The sequence below is a fragment of the Pipra filicauda genome, unplaced genomic scaffold (assembly GCF_003945595.2).
Source record: "Pipra filicauda isolate LSUMZ 115617 unplaced genomic scaffold, ASM394559v2 scaffold347_size1265977_pilon, whole genome shotgun sequence".
NCBI lineage: Eukaryota > Metazoa > Chordata > Aves > Passeriformes > Pipridae > Pipra > Pipra filicauda.
This window is the reverse complement of record NW_024104473.1, coordinates 1,253,502-1,264,681: the sequence shown is the minus strand read 5'-3', so window position 1 is coordinate 1,264,681 and position 11,180 is coordinate 1,253,502. Positions and strand designations below refer to the sequence as shown.

The 11,180-nt window shown below is 55.1% G+C and overlaps 2 long non-coding RNA genes across 3 annotated transcripts; one reads left to right on the top strand and one right to left on the bottom strand.

The window, feature by feature from the left end:
• The first annotated feature begins 1,488 nt into the window (after window positions 1-1,488).
• On the top strand, window positions 1,489-4,221 carry LOC113982620. 2 transcript variants are annotated; one of them, XR_005564664.1, is made up of 4 exons: window positions 1,489-1,848; window positions 2,040-2,135; window positions 2,217-2,567; window positions 3,892-4,221. It is a non-coding gene; the product is annotated as an uncharacterized LOC113982620 (long non-coding RNA). The 2 variants fall into 2 exon arrangements; XR_005564663.1 differs by lacking the exon at window positions 1,489-1,848 and having other exon boundaries at window positions 1,851-2,135.
• Window positions 1,909-4,755, bottom strand: LOC120323802. Its single transcript, XR_005564661.1, has 3 exons — window positions 4,745-4,755; window positions 4,082-4,149; window positions 1,909-3,949 (listed from the first exon to the last, which is right to left on the bottom strand). It is a non-coding gene; the product is annotated as an uncharacterized LOC120323802 (long non-coding RNA).
• Between the last annotated feature and the right edge of the window lie 6,425 nt (window positions 4,756-11,180).

The window sequence follows — 11,180 nt, the reverse complement described above, 5'->3', positions numbered from 1 at the left end:
CGGGGCTCCGGCCACGGACCCGCTCCGGCCGCGGGGAGCCGGGGCCCTGCCGGGGCAGGGAAGAACGGGGGCAGCCGCTCCCTCGTTCCTCCCGTGCTCCGGGACCCCGAGCAGAGCTCTGTCTGTCTGTCCCCTGTCTCTGTGTCTGTCCACAGGCGGCCCCAGGAGCTGGCGCTGACCGTGCCGCGGCTCGGGCATAGGCTGCTCCCAGCTCTGCCTGCGGAACTTCGGCAATTGCCCCCAGCAGTTCTTTGCCCTGCCATCCAGAAGGTGCGGCTCCTCTGACACCTGCCAGGTGAGACCTGAGGCTCTCCTTCCTCTCCCCCGCTTCCTCGGCAACTCGCACCCTCCCGGGGCGAACCCTCTGCTTTTGAAAAATCCCCCATCTTTATTTGCAGACGGGGAAGGTCCTGCCTGGGAGGGAAACGGCTACAGGAGAGGAAACCAAGAAACGCTCCAACCGGACGCTGCCGCGCGAGTCAAAGGAGGGAAGGACCGCAGGTAAATACAGTCAGGAAATCCGCTTTTATTAAATCTCTGCAGCATTAAATCCCCCCTTCCCAGCCACGGGCCGGAGGGAGCGCGGCCGGCTGGGCTGTGCCCGGCTGGGGACGGGCACCAATTCATCACTGCCCTGCTCAGGGAGGTTTTCCGGCCGTGTCCGGGATTCACCCAACGGCTGCAAAGGTGCTCGTGTGACTTCCGAGCTCATTTCCAGAGATAAAGGAGCCAAACGAGTCCGGAGGGATCCTTCGCTCCGAAGCAAAGGCGTCGGTCGAGTGTCGCCGCCTGGTCCCGCCTGCGGGGGGGCGTCTCCTCCAGGTGAGCCTTCGGAACCCAAAATGCCGGGGGGAGGGGCTCAGGTCGGGGCCGCTTTTCGGGCCCGGAGTTGGACGGAGCCCTCGGCGGCTCCTGATTTCCGCCAGGAACGTTCTCGGGGCTCCCTGGGCAGTCCCAGCTGGGCAGGGAACGCGGGCCGGGAGGAGGCCGGAGCGACAGAGAATGACCCAGCCCTGCTTGGGCTTCCTATTGCCGGGGGATGGAGGAGCTGTGCCCTGCACTGCCCTTCCTATTGCCGGGGGATGGAGGAGCTGTGCCCTGGAGCCGTGCCCTACAGCCCCCATGGGGTGGGCACGGGGAAAGGGCTGCCCGCGGCTCCTCAGCCGGGCGCTGCTCTGAACGGGCACCCTGAGATGCCTCACCCTGGACACGCCCCAGCGACAGCCCCAAAGGACCCAAAGAATCCAGCCGGCACCCGGCAGTGTCGGCACGGCGGGGCTGCAGAGCAGCGCGGGCACCCATTCCCAGGGCCCACCTCCCAGAGCTGTCCCGCGCCCCCCACGGGTGTCCCGCCCACCCCAAATCCCTGCCCTTCCAGCCGGAGGTGCTCTGAAGGCAGGGCTGTGCATCCCTTTCCTCGGGGAAAAGAACTCCCCGGGGCCGCTCCCGAGGCTCCGAAGGGACAGCGGCTTCCCGCCCGGCGAGACGTCCTCGCCCGTGCTCAGGGGCTGCCTCGCCCCGGGCCGGGAGCGCGTCCGGCCCCCGCCTTCTCCTGGGCCAACACATCCCCTGGAGCCCGGCCCGGGGCGGAAAAGCGGCCGAATTCCAGGGAACTCGCTCAAGTCCCCCCAGGGACACCAGCGGGGCTGGGGGAGGAGGGTTATAAACAGCAAAGTCTGTGGAATATCAACCTGTCCTTGTCCCGATCCCGCTGAGTAAACCTGGAACCGTGGCTGCTTCCTGGCAAACGTGGCGTTAAAGCAGCAGCTCTGCGGGGGAAGATCCGGGCTCCAGGAGGCACTGGGAGGCTTTTCCAGCAGGAATTCGGCATGGAATTGCGGGCTGTAGGTAGAATTCATCCAAACCTGCAAAGCTGAGACCGGAACCCAAACCTGGGCCCCACGCAGAGAACAATCTTTGTGCTGCTGTGTCGGCCAAAGCCGCTGCACTGAGAGATCTTGGCAGCCTAAAGGAGGGTAAACCAGCATCTCCCAAGGGGACAATCCAAGTCCCAACTAAATCCTTTTGCCTTTCCACAGGGACACTGACCCTTATTTGGTCCTGCTCTCCCACGGTTCATTTTGGGGGATTGGTTTGTGCTGGTTTACATTCCACGACTCCACCCACAGCTGGAGGTTTGAGGCTGTGCTTCTCTACTCCCAGCAGGTTCCCTAAGGAGCCAGTTACTCCAACAATCCTCTCGTTTGACTTTCTAGGCGAATTGTGCACAAGCCAGTCCCCCATTCCCTATCCAGGCTGGGAGTGCTCGTGCCCTTGGCACAGTTGGCTCTGGCTGGGCAGGAACTGAGAGCAGGACACGGGATAGAGCGGATCAGCTGCCCAGGGAACCTCCAGGAGATGAAGCTACGGGATCCTCATTCCAATCAAGGGAACACATTCTGTCTCTGGCAGAGCCCCCTGCCCATGGCTGGCAAATCAGGGCCAGGGCTCGGCCTCGCTGCAGCCGCCCCACACGGGAACAACTCAGGGCTCAGACCAACATTTCCCTGCTTGGCCACTGCAGAGACCCTCAGGTCACCTCAACACCTTCCTTCTCTTCCCAGCAGGTTACCTGAACTTTAACACCCACAACTGTCTGTGTCTCTCACCACTCATCACCTCAGCTTACCTCAATGTGTTCATTCCCTGCCCTGCAGAGAATGAACCTCCTTTTTAACCCCCAAACTTTCCCCTTCCAGCCCACTCCTGATTACCTTTTCTTGAACACAAAAGAGTCATTCCCTCCCCCAGAGATTACCTCCTTTTTAACCCCCAGAGTCTTCCCTACCTGCACACTCCTGATTACCTCTTTTGGACCTCCAAATATTCATTCTCTGCCCTGCAGATTTGCTCAAGTTTCACCCGCAGAAATTCCTCTGCCTCTCCCCTCCTGACTTCCTCACTTTGTTCCAAAATGTTCCTTCTCTGCTGCACATTGCCACAGATTTGACCCCCACAATTTTCCCTACAAGTCCACCACTGAGTACCTCATGTTCATCTCTCAATATTCATCCTCTACCATGCAGATTACCTCAGATATTTCCCCCCCAATTTTCCCTATGAGTCCACAACTGATTACCCCAGTTTACCTCAGGATGTACATTCTCTGCTCCACGTGACCTCAAATTTGACAAACACGAATTTTCCCTACCTGCCCAACACTGACTGCCTCACTTTACCCCGAGGTATTCATTCTCTCTGCTACAGATTGCCCAGATTTTACTCCCAAAATTCTCCTTACCTACCCACATGTAATCAGCTCCTCTGTACAAACACATGTTCATTCTCTACCCTGTGGGCTACCCCAAGTTTACCCTAAAACACTCCCCAACTGTCCACCACTGAGTACCTCATTTATCCTTCAAAATATTCATTCTCTGCCCAGGACATTCCCTCAAGTTTTACCCCCAGAGGTTTCCCCTCCTGCCCACTGTTGACTGCCTCAGTGTCCATCAGGAGGTACATCCTCTCTGCTACAGGTGACCTGAAATTTTACACACACAAATTTTCCCTACCTGCCCACCACTCACTGCCTCACTTTATCTCTAAATGGTCATTCTGTCCTCTACAGATGAGATCAACTCTTACACCCAACATTTCCCTTCCTCTACATCACCCATTTTCTCTTCCTGACGCCCCAACTTTTCATTCCATCCCTACACATTCCCTGAGTGTTTCCCTCCCAAGCATCCTGCCCTTCTTCCCTGTTTAAGAACTCACACTCCAGCCCCAGGCTCTCCACTCCCCCTCAGTGGGACCCCTCCAAAATGCCACCTCCCTCCCCTCTGCAGCACCTCACCTTTTCCTACACAAACAGTTGCTGGGGCCCCTCGAAATTACCCCAAGTTGGCAGCTACAAATGTCACCTCTGTCCCTGCCATGTTCTCCCAGGTTTCCCCAGCTGGGAGCTGCAAGGAATTCAGGCCAGGGAATGGACAGCAGGGAACAGCTGTACATGCAAAGGCAGAAAGAGAAGGTCTGTCAGCAAAAGGCACAAAGAAGGGGACAGGCTTCAGAAAACATTTCTGCAATCTAATGAAGAACTCTTTCCAGTTTCCCAGGGAGAAGAACAGGAACTCACAGCCACCAAGGCCTGACAGTCCCCTGCAGCCAGAGCTCAGCACACAGCCAGAGAGGCAATTCCAGCATCTAAAAGGAAAAAAAAGAACAAAAAAAGTGATTTATTTTGGTTTAAAGTTACTTTAAGTTGTTCCAAGCAAAGCAAGCCTTGCTCTGGTTTCAGTTGGGTGAACAGGGAGCGCTGGGCACAGGGCACGTCATTAATGCCCAGGGGATGGGGCTTTGTGGGGGAGGGAAGAGCAGCTGATGGAGTTGCCCAGTCCAATTCCTGCCCAAGGCCTGACTGGCCCAGGACAAACCCTCTGGCAGGCAGTGGGTTTGTTCCCTCTCATGGTCAGTGCCCAGTGTGTCCCTGTGGGCAGTGCCAGGCTGGGGACAGGCACACGCAGCTGGCAGCACTCTCTGCTCCAAAGACACTTCTGGCCTCCTTGGCAAACTGCCTCTGACACTTGGTTTTCTCCAGCAGAAATTAAGGAATTGCTCATGGCAGTTTGGAGATGAAGTTCTCCCAAAGGGAAGGAAAGAACAAATATTCCTGTCAGAGCCCTTGGGATCTGCTGGGCTGAATTGGGAAGGGCCCCTTATCTGCAGAGCAAATACAGGACAGCCTCAAACACAAAGCCCAGCCTGTCCAGTGGGGTGTGAAAGCACCACTGGGACAAACCTCCACTCTCCTGATTCTTTTCAGGGGCTGCTCCGACCCAGCTCTGAAGCTGCCAAGCCCAAACTGTCCCCGGCGCTCTGGAACAACAGGATCTTCCCAGGGATGATGCACTGGAAGCACAGCCCTCGTTCTCACCCTCCACACGCTCCCAGGCTCACCCCAAATTCAGGACAAGGGGCCAAAGGCCCCTCGGGCCGGGGCTCTCTCTGTCTCTGCGGGCTCAGGGACTGCAGCCACCAGGGCCCTCCAGCACGGACAGCCTGGACCCAGAGCAGATCCCTGGGCATTGGCAGTGTCCTGGGCACACCTGGAGACAGAAACCATCAGCCTCTGGGGACAGCACTTCATTGCCAGCACACACAGCCTGCCACATTTAGGGGGGCAGCTCTCGGAGCACAAAGCCCAGTCTGACCCAGTTCTCCTGGGCACCAACACGGACTCCACAGACCCACAGGAATGACAATCTTCTGCTGCTTTGAGAAACTTCAGCCCAGCTTTGCAAACCTCAGTCCCTGCAGCTCCTGCTCTCCAGAGCCCCGTTCAGGGCTGGCTCCAGTTCCCTGGAGAACCTGCCCCAGCCCCACTCTGGGCCAGCCTGAGCAGAAGCCACTGGGCTGCACAAGGAAGAACCCTCCCCTGGCTGCTGCAGCTGGAGGGAGATCCAGCTCCCAATGGAACCCTGGGAACAGCCTCCCAGAGGGTCTCTCCCCAGCCCTTGGCAATGGCTCAGAATGGCAGCAGCTCCAGTGCCAGCTGGGTCCCTGCACGAGTCCTTGTCCCAGCCCTGCCCCACGGACACACACGGGAGACACCCACGGGCACACAGGCCTTGCTTGCACAATTCCTCACCCACAGCTGAGGGAAAGCCACACAATATTAAGAAATAACCTGGGCTGAGAGCACTCATCACTCCAGTCCATCAGGACTTGGAGGCAGTTGGGTAGGCAACAGACCCAAATTCTAATCCTACCTCTACATTTATAACAGGTTCTCTTAGAAAGATCCTGGACAGGAACTCAGACAACAGAACCCAAACACTGCCCAAGCAATAACAGAAGGTTTGCCAGGAAGAACAGGAGTTCCTTGTTTTCCTTAACACCCTGGGACTGTAGGACCCAATCTTTGCAACCAAGGGACACCAGAGATGTGATTAATACTTAAACCTCTCCCCCATGGTTCTGTCTCAGAGAACTGGACCAGCCCTGAGCTACTCCCAGGTGCTGCAGTGCTTTGGGGAGGGGCAAGACAATGTCCCACTTCTGCTTGGAAACATTCCAGATGAGGAAAAGCCACTTCCCTTCTCTCTCTCTGACCCAGAACCAAAGCGGTCCTGTAGGACAACACGGACTATGCACGGAAGGCCCGAGTCAGTGGGGGGAAAAGCCTAAACAAACCAAACCACCCCAAATTTCAAGATAAAAACAGGCTGCTTCCTTAACAGGAGCACACCAAACTCATTGAAGCCAGAGAGGAAATTACAAACAAACAAACAAACAAACAGAAGACCCAAAGAGATGCTTTGCACTGATACACTCTCTGGTTGATCATTCCAAAGGAAATTCTCCACAGATCAGAAGCAAGTACCAATACTTTGTCCTCTATTGAAAATTAATGACTTGAGGGGCTGGACATGTCCAGTGAGGGTTCAGGGGTCTGGTGGGTCCTTTATGGCTGATCCTGACCGGCCCAGGCCAAATCCAACCACCCCCATGGCTGCTCCATCCCAAACCCGGGGGCAACATTCAGACAGTTTGGAAATACTCCCCTTCCCTGCTACTCCGTCCTTCCTTACACATCCAGTGCCCAGGGAGCAAATGCCAACAGGCAGGAGGAGAGAAAGGTGTCCCTCTGACTTACCCCACCCCACGGGCAGCACCAGGAGCCCCCAGCCCGGCCGGCGGGGCTGCAGCCTCTTGCCTTTGGCTGCTCCCAGCCCAGGGCACTTGGCAGAGCTGGGCTGCAGTCAGGGCTTTGGCCTGGCCTGGAAGAGAGGAGAACAAGGCAATTAAGGGCACTGGGCAAGTCAAAGGCTCCTGCCCTTCACCCTTCTCTTCAATTGCTCACTAGAGAGTTTGAGCCATGAAAAATCCAGGGGGGACACCAAATGAAACGTGGCCTTTTCCAGCATCTTTATTCCTCTCTACTTCAGGCACTAAAAGGAGGCTCATCTTTCTCACTGCATTCCTTGCCCCATTGGAACAGAACCTTCTTTACTCCAAACCTCCCTTGGGAGTCAGTCAATCCTCTGCCATTGGACTTTGGGCAAAGGAAGAGACACCTGGGATGCTGGAGCCCAGGAAAGGAGAGAGAGGAAGCTGACAGGGAGAGGATTCAAGGCACTCCAGAACTCAGAAATGTGTTCATGCCTTGCCAGCCCACCCCCATTCTGTGCCACCCACCTGAGCTGGGCAGGTGAGGCCAAGGCTCCCCTTCCTGCTGCCAATCACTGTCCCAGCACACGGATCCCCGTGCTGGGCAGCACTTGGGAAAACCTGGGAAAGGCAAAAGGAAAATGGCACTGCCTGTCAGAAAACAAGTGTCCGTGAACATCCCTTCTGGACAAATGTAATCCCATCCCTCTGCCCCAATAAACCCAGGGCAGGCAGGTCTGTCCAGCCCAGGGAGAACAGGAAGGAGAACTGCAGGAACACAGGCAGGCACAGGCAGCTCTTGGCACTTCTTCCCTGCAGACCTCTCTGCACTTGGGGCTCTTGGCACTTCATTTATAAAGAATGGGGGGGCAGCAGCCCAGGAATGCCCCTCAAAACCAGGGGCCTGGGCAGCTGGAGATTAGAGGAGGGGAGCTGTGAGGGGAGACACGGAGAGAGAACAGGAACAGGGGTTGTTTGGGAACAGGCTGTGTGTCCAGCACAGATGGGAACTGGAAACACGGGAGGCTGGAGGAATGCAGGGGGGGAGCACGGGCCTGCCTTGGATGGATCCTTTTTCCCTTTGCTCAGGGGCCTCAACTCCACCCTCTCTGAGAGCAGCAGGGAACTGCTGCAGGGGAAGAGTTCATTTAGGCACAAGGCAGTGATGCAGCCACTGGGGCAGGGGAAGAGGGAAGAGGAACTGACACAAAAAGGACACAATCACCACTGAAAGGGACTTTATTGAGCTGCAACACAAACACATTCACAGCAGGCCAGGGCAAGAGGTGCCCACAGGACCACCAACACAGCAGCTGGGCTGGCAGGAACACCATCTTAACAAGTTATGGAGCCAGGGGCTCACAGTTGGGATCCATCCCAAAGATGCACTCAGACATCAGGGCCAAGTCCTGCCCAGTCACTGCACACAGTTCAGCCCCAGCAGCAGTGGCATTTTCTGCCTCTCCCTCCAATATCATTTGGGACCCAACAGCTCAAGGCTGTGGAATTTTACCTCCAAGGGTGGAGGGCACGGAACAGCTGCACACACCTTGGCTGCCTTGGCCCAGCACACACTCACAGCACCTGCAGCCTTCAGCCAGGGCCCCTGAGCACACACAGCCCTTACCCTGCTCCTCAGGGGCAGCAGCCCCGGGGCTCAGTTCTCAGGGAACTTCTCATCTTTCCTTTGGTCCTTTGATCCCTGGGCAGGGCAGAGACACGTGAGAAACAACTTCTTGTAATTGATCCCAGAGACAACAACTCCATATTGTTCATAAAATCAGTATAATTACAGTGATTAGTGGATGGATTAAAGTGTTCAAAAACTTGGTAGCAGATGGTGAGAATCTTGTAAATATGTCCCACCAGTGGGGAGCAGTGACTTGTTCTACCTGACGCCCAAAGGTCACTAATTGACCCCCTATATTTACTGTTTGCATTTGGTGATCAAGTCAAGTCTTATTTCAAATTTGCAGGGCAATAATTTGCACTTACATACAAAAATCCCTGGTTTACTTACATTGCAGTGTGTTATTTTTCCAGCACGATATCAGGTGGTGCACTGCAGCAATTCAGGAGACAAAATCCAGTTAATTTTTGCAATCCAGGATGGGAATACAGCCCTCCAGATCAGTTCATTGGTACCCATTAAGTCCTTCTGTGCCTCATTTCTTTGTATTACAATATACACACCATGTCATGTGCACTCAGCCCAGTTCATAAGTTACTGGTGTTCCCCTGTGCACAACAATTACATCTTGGGGAACCATCAGAGAGCTGCCCAAACTCCCCATCACATTCTGGAGTGAAGGGTGGGGGGTAAATACAGTGGGCATCCCTTGTGCTCCTGAATTCAGCACTCGGGATACACCTGGCCCAGCTCTTTGCCATTGGTTACCAAACAATTCCATGTCTCCACCGTCTACAAATCCAATACCAGCTCCCGTTCCTCCCAGTCCCGTGTCCCCCCAGCCTCGCTGCCTGGGCCAAAATGGGAGCACTGGAAGCAGAGTGGGGAAAGGAATTCTATTATCCTGATGATGTTGGGCTGCAGGACACAGGCAGCAGGTACCCAACAGTTGGACCAATATTCGCCTCGGGAGGATGATGCCCAACTGTGCCATCCCCTGCCCCAGCTGATCCCTTTGCTCTTTTGGCAGCACTTCCCCAGAACAGCCCCGCAGGCAGAGCCCAGGGGACGGCCCTGCTGCTGTGACACTGGGGCTGGGACTGGCACTGCTCACACAGGGGGAACAAGGATGCCAGGGAGACCCCCCGGACCCAGCACCGTAAGGGAAACTACAGCACTGCATGGCAACAGTGCTCCCAGCCCCTGGAATCACATCCATCCCATCCCACTGAGGGCACCAACAGCCGCCCGCACAATGAGCCCGACAGACCCCGGCCCTGCCAGAGAGTCCCCCCGGGCACAAAGGGAGACTGACCCCTGGCCAAGGGCCATTTGCTTCCTGGGGCACCTTGTCCTGGGGGCCTGGTTTGGAGCTGCTTTTCCACCTCCATCCAAATCAAACCAAGGCACCCGACCCAGGCACCTTTCCCAGGGAACTGCCCGGGCCAACAGCATCGCCCAGAGGGACCACAAGGGCTCTGAGGATGGCCAGGATCCACAGTTTCTGTAAGATATCAAGCTACAACATGGCAATGTCATTCCCTCCACTAACAGTTATTCACAGGAACATATTCCCATTTTCCTTGTCTGCATTTAATCACTAATTCTGTGATGGTGTCAGCTGGGAGCCAAGTAGCCAAACCACTGCCAACTGACCCCAAATCCCTACAAACCTGACACTGCCCTAGTTCTTCCTGTTTCATTCCCACAGGTACAGTGTCTCACTCAGCTCATGGACTACTTTTGCCTCCCCCCTTTGTGACTTCCAACTCCCTCTGGCACGGGTTATAAGCTCCTGCTTTCCAAAAGTGCTTCCCACTGACAGATGGGGCTGACCCAGCAGTGAGCCAGGCATGCTCCCTCTCTGCTCCCAGCACTTGCTCTGGGGCTTTTCCCCATTTCCCAGTGATTTGTGCTCACTGTCCAGGGGATCTACACTTGTTGCTTCAACCACAGGGCCGGTGGCAACTCCCTCCCGAGGCCTCGCTCCTGCCCCGCCCCCTGCTCTGGCTCTGGCTTGGATACACCATCTCCATTCCATGGTGCTGCCTTCCTGAGCAGGGCCTGGCCTGTGCACCCTGGAGGAGCTTTGTACCCAAGGCCTTAGGGGGATTTCAGGCCCTCTTATCATTTGTTAAGTTCCCACTAAAGCCCAAGAACATACTCAGAGCTGCTTCTCCAACAGGGTCTATCTTGGGCTGGCTTCCAGTAACTTCCTGTTCCCAAATCCTAAGGGCACTTCCTTCCTACCTGGAACAGTTCATTAGGATACATGCCAACAATAAAGACAAGTGCCACAAGCATTCAAACACACAAAATATCTTTATTGCAGTGAGAATAATAATAATAATAATAATAAACTTGGCAAAGAGAATCAAAAGTTAAAAAGGATACAAATGAACTACCTTATCGTGTGGCATTAAAACAAATAGTGAGAACAGCATTCAATACAGTATAATATTAACTAGTGAAAAGGGAGTTAAAGGGATACCAAAAAGGATCTTAACACAATATTATGGATAACTATTAACACGATATCTGGTTAGTAAAAGGGGAAATTAAAGGGAAAATATTATGAATACTAAATAAAGGGTATTAAAGGAACACTAAAGGATATTTAAAGTCTTCTTTCTCTGTTGCCTCCCATCACTACACTGTGCCCACCCCCCCAGCCAGGCAGGGCTGTCAGGATCTGCAGCAGCTGGTCGGTGCCCATCCCTTAGCGGGCGTCCCCGCGGAGCAACACAGGCTCGGTGGCAGGATGAGGATCGCTCAGCTCAGCAGTCCTGACAGCCCATTTTATCAGCTCCACATTACACCACGTAGGGCCAGGACGCAGTGTAAGGGGAGGCCTGAATGGCAGCCAAACACCGCCCGATCATGGCCTGATGGCAACAGTCTGGGCCTGCCCTACCTGTAGGGCAAGGGGCCAGCC